At 35.5% G+C, this 8,829-nt stretch overlaps 1 protein-coding gene across 1 annotated transcript in view; it reads left to right on the top strand.

The window, feature by feature from the left end:
• Positions 1–8,829, top strand: part of b3gnt2b (UDP-GlcNAc:betaGal beta-1,3-N-acetylglucosaminyltransferase 2b) — a 28,332-nt gene that overhangs the window by 13,873 nt on the left and 5,630 nt on the right. The window contains exon 2 of the mRNA XM_015045819.1: positions 3,972–4,123. The gene's annotated coding sequence lies outside the window, so the exon portion shown is untranslated. The remainder of the gene's footprint in view (positions 1–3,971; positions 4,124–8,829) is intronic.

The raw sequence follows: 8,829 nt of genomic DNA, 5'->3' as shown, positions 1-8,829 counted from the left end.
GGGGATTACCTCATCATGCAGGGTCGGTCCAAGGCTGTATGACGGCTGGAGCAGAATCTGACTTAGGGGCCCCTTTTGTTCCTAAAAATATCAGCACCTCTAACAGCTTCTGTGTTAGATTTAGTGAAATATGGGACAAGGGAGTAGTTTAATTGGCCAGTCTAAAAAGCAATAAGTTATAATCGCAGTTTACTAATTTGTATTTGTAAATTCATAGATTAAACTCACAGCATCAGATTGTTGCTATGGTAACAAAACATGAATAATGTTCTTTGAAGTTTTACAAAGTAAACTTGCCAGCTCCTTAAAATCTTGTATTTAAATGTTAAACAATTTAAACTTATTGAATTTATGTATGCCTAAACAATTGAATAAAATTTAACAGCATTGACCATCTCAATAAACAAGTGTTACATTTATGTATCTGTGGTCTGTTTTAAAATATTAGCATTTATGGAGCCCCTGAAGCTCTTGGGGGCCTGATGGAGCCGCTGACTTAATTTGGATAAAACAGAAGTGCAAATTTATTGTTTTTAGACTAGTTGTGGGTTTAAATAGCATTTCACTGTAGATCTTTTCCTGTAACATATAATTAAACCGTAATATTTTTACATTTCCTGTCAACTTAACATCTTAATACAAAACACAGTGGACCGCCTCGACGCCCCGACCATCGGGCTTAGCAGGTTTTCTGGGGGAAACCCTGCTAGTTTTAAAAAAAGTTTAGACTTCTTTTTAATCGACATTGACGGTTTTGGGTGATTGGTGATCATTTTGGGTGATTGGTGATCGACTGATCCTTGCATGTGAAGCCGATTTTTATCCTCCGATCTCATTTACCTCGGCAAAGGTCTAAAAATCAACCAATCTGCTCTCCTGTGAGAGACATTTGACTGACAGGCCAGGTGATGGCTGCACGTTTGCAGTTAACAATAGTCAACTTAGCGACTTTCATGCTACATTTAGCGACATTTCAGACAAAAAATTGGTATGGGCTAAAGTTAGTATCGGCAGGTCAAGCTTTTTAAAGATCAGTGATGGATGAGTGACCAAAAAACTGCATGGTTTTCAATGTTTAAAGTTAACTTACTTTCCATTTTTGCAGTCTTTTTCTTGTCAAATGAAAACAACTATTAGTTGCTTGTGTTGCACACTTCCACTTGATTTTGCTTATTTGCTAATAGCTTGAAAGAAATTTTTCAAAAGAAATTTGAATAGAGATCCAGCTACTAATCTCTGCTGTCGGGTACCTGGAGACAATGGCACACAGCACATGGGAGAAACACAAAGTTAACTACAAACCAGAGCTTTGATGCCTATTCCCAGTTGGAGCTTGTTGGATATGGAGAAGATCTGCAGAGGCAGAGTTGAATATTAAACCAAAAAATGTTAACAATTTGAACCGTTTGCCCTCACAGTCAATAATTTCTCAAAAATTTCAGTGCAGTTGAAGTTGCATGACTGTTTAGTTCCTGTGGCTAGTTAGGCGTGCTTTATCTTCACTCTGCAAAAGCTGAACTTGTTCCAGCGAAGTGTTCAGGCCTCAGAACTAGTGCTGCTTTATCTGCAACCTTCATACAACGGTTGGCAGTATGAGCTTGTTTGCTTTAGTTTTTCTGTTTGTTTCCTTCACCTCGGTTTTTTAAAGATGCTTTTTTTGCTGTGATGCTGACAAGGACCCACGATAACCAAAAAACATGACAAACTGAGATCTCAAATAACATTCTCTAGTGAGGGCAAACATATGTACCACCTGCTGTTGACATGAAATATTGCACACCAAGAACATGCAGTGTGTTTCCCCTGAAAACTAGGGCACATGGTTGGCTGTTGCAAAATTAAGTTTTGCAACTTAACTTTGGTTAAGCTACAAAAATTCAAAGGTGCATGAGGAGGAATCTAATTTCAGATTAATAGCGTTTGAGACCAGCCCGCCCGTAGAGCAAGTAAAGCCCGGTCATGTAAACCTGAGCAATGAAATGTTTGAATCAAAGTCGGTCCTGCTGTTCATTTTTCCATTTCATACTTTTAACAAATTGAAAATATTTTTTTTTGTATCAGATTAAAAAAGAAATAATTCTTTTTTTTTCTTTCTTTTTTTTGTGGTTAACAATAGAAAATGGAAGGAGAGAATGAATCACGGATTACCTACCTACTTAAAATACCTTTTTTTATCACAAATATGAGAACCTAGACTAAATTGAACTGTATGTAATTAAGTATGCAGCTATATTCACTATTAGATTAAATTTACCTTTTTCGTAAAGTGCATAGACTAAATTTAGTGTGAATAAGCGTTAAGTGAACTTCATTGTATTCATAGCTGCATCTCGGTGTTTGGGGTTTGTACTGTGGACATGCTTTAGAGAAAATGTCAAAGTTTGATCTAAAGATCCCAAATTGTTAGCATAAATATACTAAAATCACTGCAGATCTGCATGTATTAACATGTCTAAAGAAGTGAAACTCAGAAGCAGCTCTACCCTTCAGTGAAAAAATACGACTCTATGAACAGTTGAAAATGAATGGGAATGTTTATTAGACCTGAGAAGTCTGCTCTCTGTTTTGAGAAGAGCACCTGAGACAGTTTCTATTAAATGCAGCAATCAATCTTTTCACTCCAATAACACGTTGTACAACATTACAAGTCGTGTCTGTTTCAGATTATGGATCTGCTGCGTAATGTAAGATTTTGATAGGTTTTCATCTTCCTGCTGCCTGTATGTGCTGGCGAGCCGTCGGGATGTTTACCCACATACGGAGAGACATCTGCAGTATATTGATTTAATTTTGCATACAAGAAATCTGATTTTCAACAATTAAGATGGAAGATTAGAACAGCGTCTCCACCCAGAGAGAACATCCTGGGTAAAGCTGATTATGTTAAATGGAAATGATCAATGGCTATCTAATGCGCCCTCCAGATTGGGATGGACAAAAAATGGCCAATGCCTGCTAAGCCTGTCACAGTAAGCAATAAATCAATGAATAAATTAATCTATGACAAATCAAAACAAGTTCGATAATTTCCATTTGCATGATTGTTTTGTTTGTGCTTCTCTCTCTCTCTCTCTACCACCACGTCTTCAGACTGGTGGATTGATCCTAATTAGCCCCTTTCTCAAGGACAATTTTCTTTACAGACTTCATAATTAATTTATTTCTTGATCTGGTTGTTTTGTTTGTTTATTTTAGATATTTAAAAATGTCTTCCAGTTCCAGTGTTACATGTTCCTGAGAAATGATAGTTTATTGATCTTTGAGAGGGTGTACTTGCATTATTATACCATCATTGAAAAAAGTTTCAAAACATTTTTTTATCGCAATAACTTCTGGGACAATTTATCGTCCAGCAAAATGTATTAGCCTAAGGCCCGCTTACAAATTCTATACTAACATACATTAAGGCTGAACTTAAAATGCAATCATTGACTTATAGTTTCATTAAAGAAGTACTTAATTATGTGACAGAAGTAAAAAAAAAAAATGTCACATGGGTCAAAAGTACTTCATTTGCCTTCATTTGAAAACATTTAGCCAAATATTAATACAGCAGTTAAAACCAGGTTCGGTTCTGCCAAGGTGGTCTTTAAATTTTAAGTCGATTATTAGAAGTGTCACTAATTACTATGTCAGTCGAAGGAAACGAGAAAGCTTGGAAAAGATTACCACCTTGTGTTGCATATAACATTTTTGTAAGTAGAGTTTAATCTAAAAAGTTGTAGATTTGTCCTAATTTATTTAATTCAATCTTGAATTGTGGTTTGGGGAGCCACACAAAATCAGGCCAGGGGCCACAAAAGGACCTCGGACTCCATTTTGAACACCGTCACTCTAAAGACTAACGCTGATAAACCATATCGTATTTTAATTCTGTCCGGAGACTTTGCTAAAGCATATATGAATAGAATAAATGCAAAATAAGGTAGTTTTCAAAACTAATTTTATTTTGTTTGCGTTTTTGTTTTTAGGTTTAGTCCCCATCGTCCGGTCCTTCCCAACCTCCCTACCCTTTTTCCCCCATTGGCTCTTGCTCCCAGAGGGCGGAGATAAGCATGGGGTAAGACAGCTGAGACTAAACGTCAAGACAACGCCAGCTGAAGAGGCACACTCACCTGCCCTGGTAAGATCACTCACTGTGTATGTTAATGCATCTCTTTGACAGAACAGGTGTCTTCTAAAGTTAATTTAAATCTGAACATTAATACCAGGAGGGAATTATTTACTGATAAAAGGGAAGCTCAGGTGTTTGCTCAGTGATGCTCAAAGACAAACAAGTCTTCAACCTGCCATTGTTCCCCGGTGCCCCGCACCCTGCACACACACAGGTGTGATGCCTGGTCTCTCTGAAGCTCCTGTCTGCATTCAAACTGATCGTAGCATGAAGTGATTTTTTGGTGACACGTCTATAAAACGACCACAAACAGGTGATTTTATTATCACCTGTTTTTGTTTAACCTGTGGCATAAAAGACAAACAATGAGGGGATTTTTGTTGTTGTTGATTTTTACACCATCAATGGTTATCAATGGAAATAATTGTAAGGATTGATTATTTGACTTGTTTAGTTTCCTTTTAGAGCTTAAAATCCTGCTTAACAAGCAGCTGAAGCAGAAAACCTGTCCAGGAAGGTTGAACTGTAAATAATAAATTATTAGTCATGTAATTAGTCATGTAATTGACTAATATTTCTGCAGAATTTGTAATTGTTTAAAGAATTATAAATTCTTAGAAGAAGATTTGGTGATGCTGGTTTCAACAATGGTGTGACTATTTGACCTGAAGGAGTGGGAAGATTCTTGTTGGGAAGATTCCTCTAAAGCATGGTGCTTGGACCAAATATTAGCATTTTTTTTTATTCTTGTTACTATTATTCATTTTTTTAAATTATGGTATTCTGCCAGATCCCATGGAGTTTTTTATTATTATTATTATTATTATTTGTTTGGGGTGGGGGTTGGGACAAAAGACTGAACTGGAGAGCGTTATACAAATGCAGGCCATTTATCATTTAAAAGGTAATTAAATATAGTCACCTTTTCTTTTCAGTTTGCATCTATCTGATTTTTCCGTCACTCTAAATGAGTGTGACTGGTTGTTCTGGTCGATGACGGTCTTGATAATCACTTAATATGCTGATGATTCATTCATTCTACTGCTCTACAGCGCTCCTCCAGAGTTGTAGAGCATGAAATACTTGGTTTGTATTAGTCATGGTGCCAGTTATGACTTTTTGATTAAACCATAAAATTGTTGTTGTGATTATTATAACTAAGGACAATCAGAAGATTAATTTTCCATCTTTTATCCATCAGAGCATTTGATGTGAAATACTTAACAATACTGTTTTAGGAAACATAGGAACAACAATTTTGTTTGTTTTATGATTATTTCTTTGACTACAGAGATGATTACATGTGGTGTTTTTTCTATGCACTTTTAAATAATGGGGACCAATTAGGGATGCAACTAGCAATTATTTTAGCATCGATTATTTTGACATTTAATTGGAAACAAAAAAATGGCATATTCTCCAGATTTTTCATTTAACCACTTAAGCCTCCTTTACACAATATTAGAAATATATCAAAATATGCAAATAAACAATTAAATTCCCTTTTTAAATTAGAATAAGAAACATTTTTGCCTATTTTTTTACTGTGCACTTGACCATTTTTTCTGAAATAAACACAAAAATGGACAAGGAGAGCAGTGACAAACACCTGTACTGTGTTCATTGCAGAATTTCCTAATAAATAAATATTTTAAACTCCAAGAGTAATGAAATGTGAAATTTAAAAGTATATTTGCACTTTGAGAAAAAGCTCATATTTTTCACTTTTTTTTTGTTTTGTTTTGTTTTTAATGTGTTTTTAATTTCTAGCTTAGCCATGCTTGGTGTTTTGATGTCAACTATCTCATGTTGGTAATCCAACAGCCTTGCTTTTATTAACAAGCCAGCCTCCTCTCCCACTCATTTCCCTGAAGTCCTTGTGTCTGTGTGGGATGCACTCGACAGGAAAGCGCAATTATCCAGGAGGAAAAGACAGGAAAATGAGTCACCAGAAGAGAGCTTGTTTGTGCTTGTCTCTGTCGGTAATCTGATACCGATTAAACCCTTTTGTACATATTTTTCCTGTCATATTTGAGTGAAAATCAAGGGGAGAAGTGCCATGCAGAAAGATGGGCTGGATGAGGCACGAAGAGGAGAATGGAGAGAAAGCAGTGCACAGTTGTTGCTAGGAATCTGAGAGTGCAACATAATACACAGGCAGGAAGTATTCAGGCAGTGGGTCAGAAGATGGTGAACCCACTGGTACATTTTAATTGGTCTAACTCTCTATTTAGTCTTTTTTAAATATTATTATTAAATTAGAGAGCAGTATGTGTATTTAAGATTACTGTGTATTAAATGTAGCCCAGTTTTAGTTTAACTAATTTGAAAGATTAGGTTGCTATTGGTAGACTTCCTTCAGTTTCACTATTCTGAAGGTTTTCCAATAATGCCTTTTCTTCCAACAATATTGAAATATTTGCAGTTTTTCTTTCAGTCTGAAATGTGTTGAAGTTCCCATGGTCATGTTCATAACGACATTTAAAAAAATTCTGTAGTAGGGCTAAAATGAGTATTTCAATTATCAATTCATCATGATTAATCTCATTAATCAACTAACTTAGTAATTGATTAATCGTCAACAAATTTAGTAATAGATTAATTAATTGGAGCATACAGACTCAAAAATGTAATTTGCTGAAAGAACAAAGAAATGGTAATGAAGCCAAAATTGTACAAACCATATTTTGTGTTTAAGATGTTTGTAAGTATTTTCATCTGGTTCAAATTTACTAAAATAAAAAAAATCCTATATTATTGTATTTTGGACAATAAAATTGTTTTCCTATTTAAAATTGAACTTTTAATTTGATTGTATTTCTAATATTCAATAAAAAAAATTAAAAATATTTTTAATTGGTTAAATGAAAAAAATTTAATCAGAATAATTTATTACTAAATTGTTCGGCACAGCCCTAGTTTGTAGTCCAAAAATCTGAAATGGTTAAATGACAGTTTTTTTTGTGTATTTTTTATTATTATTTGTGTATAGCTTGCATGCTTTCTTTCTGTCTTAGTTTGCATGACGGAGTCTAAATTCTAACCATTTTGGCCATTTTAAATATTTTGCTTCCATAAAGAGTTAATATTGCTTTGTGTGGAAATGCAGTAAGCACAAGATAAAACAAAACCTGCAGGAACTTTATTGCTGGATCGTCACGATTCTCCCTAAAAGACTTGAGCTATGATTATTTTTAAGATAAATTACAAGAAAACTGACTGGTTTTTGCTTTACGCTGGACTGTTTCCTCCAGTCTTTACATGTACGCCTGACCAGTTGTTCTCAAAAACGACTTTCTCTCTGGAAGGTGAGATGTGTGTAAACATCTTTGCAAGCCAAATGATCGGGGGGATAAGGAAGCATTAGGGGCTAAATGAACAGATAGTGTTAACTCACTTTTGGTTTAGTAAAACGGGTTTACACTACCCCACTAAAGTCTATTTGAGAAAGAAGCTAATGCTAGCGTAGCTCTAGAGAGCTTTCTGTTCGCCTTGATTGCCAAGCAGAAGAGCCACGATGTTGTTAAAATAAGCTACAGCTGAAACCAGAAGTTTACATCCAAAGAATAAAACAGTTTTTTTATCTCACTGTCCAACCTATATCAAGAATAGTTTGTTCTGATTTAACTTAAGTTAAATGACCAAAATAATTTTTGTTTGCCAATTGTCACAATAATGAGAGAATATCAAATTTATATATTAATGTCAAAATCTAAAGCCTTAGCACTGTGTGACTTGGGTCAGACATTTTGAGTTTCCTTCCACAAGCTTCTCTCAATAGTTTCCTGCAATTCTGTTTTCTTGTTTTTCATTATTGTGGCATTTTACAAATGGATATTATTTTAGTCATTCTGATCACAAACAATAGCAGTTTGGTCAAATCTAAGGATGTCTTTATTTGGAATATGTGACCTTCTGGTTTTAGCTGTAAATGAGCATTTCCTGTAAAGAAGTTTAGTTGTGAGTGTAAAAGCAGCAAAAAGTCCCTGGTTAAATGTTTTTCTTCCAAACAAATCTAATGTAGTCTTTCATGACTTTCTGTATTACACAATCAACAAATGAGTGTTTCTGTGAAACTAATGTGCAATAAGGTGATTCTGAAGCATGGCAGCACTTTTTCTCGGTAATATTCCACCAAACTGTGATAACATGGCCTTGGGACTGGATATTTCTGTCACAACAGCTGTTCTGACACTCTATTGTGATGCGTTAACACCAAACGCACCATGTGCGTCAAAAATGCATCTGACGCTTCAAGGTCGACACGTGTTCACTTTTGGTGCGTTTACACCAAACGCGTTTTGAGCATTGGGCGCGTCTGGCTTATATTCAAAGTCTATGTGGAGCGTCAGACAAGTTGGATGCCCTCCAAATGGTTCAAATTGCCCTGCGCTAGACGCTTGAAAGGTGCCACAACAGCCCTCAATGCGCCTCCACATAGACTTTGAATGTAAACCAGATGCACCTGACCCTCAAAACGTGTTTGGTGTGAACTCACCATTAGGCTGGGCTGGTCTCCATCTCATAGGTTCAGTAAGGGATAGGCAGGGTACACCCTTGATTCATCGCCAGTCCCTCTGCCAACAGAGACGCATAACCAAAGCAGAACTACTGCGACAGGCTAACAGCTGCAGCCGGTCTACCTTTTTTTTTTTTTTTTTTTTTTTTTTTTAAAATTGTAGAAAAAATTTTTTTTTGCACCTTCAAAATATAAA

The sequence above is a fragment of the Poecilia latipinna genome, unplaced genomic scaffold, assembly GCF_001443285.1.
Source record: "Poecilia latipinna isolate Pla-1442-1.1 unplaced genomic scaffold, P_latipinna-1.0 Scaffold38, whole genome shotgun sequence".
NCBI lineage: Eukaryota > Metazoa > Chordata > Actinopteri > Cyprinodontiformes > Poeciliidae > Poecilia > Poecilia latipinna.
Note: the sequence above shows the minus strand (reverse complement) of the source record. Positions and strands in the feature narration are given on the sequence as shown.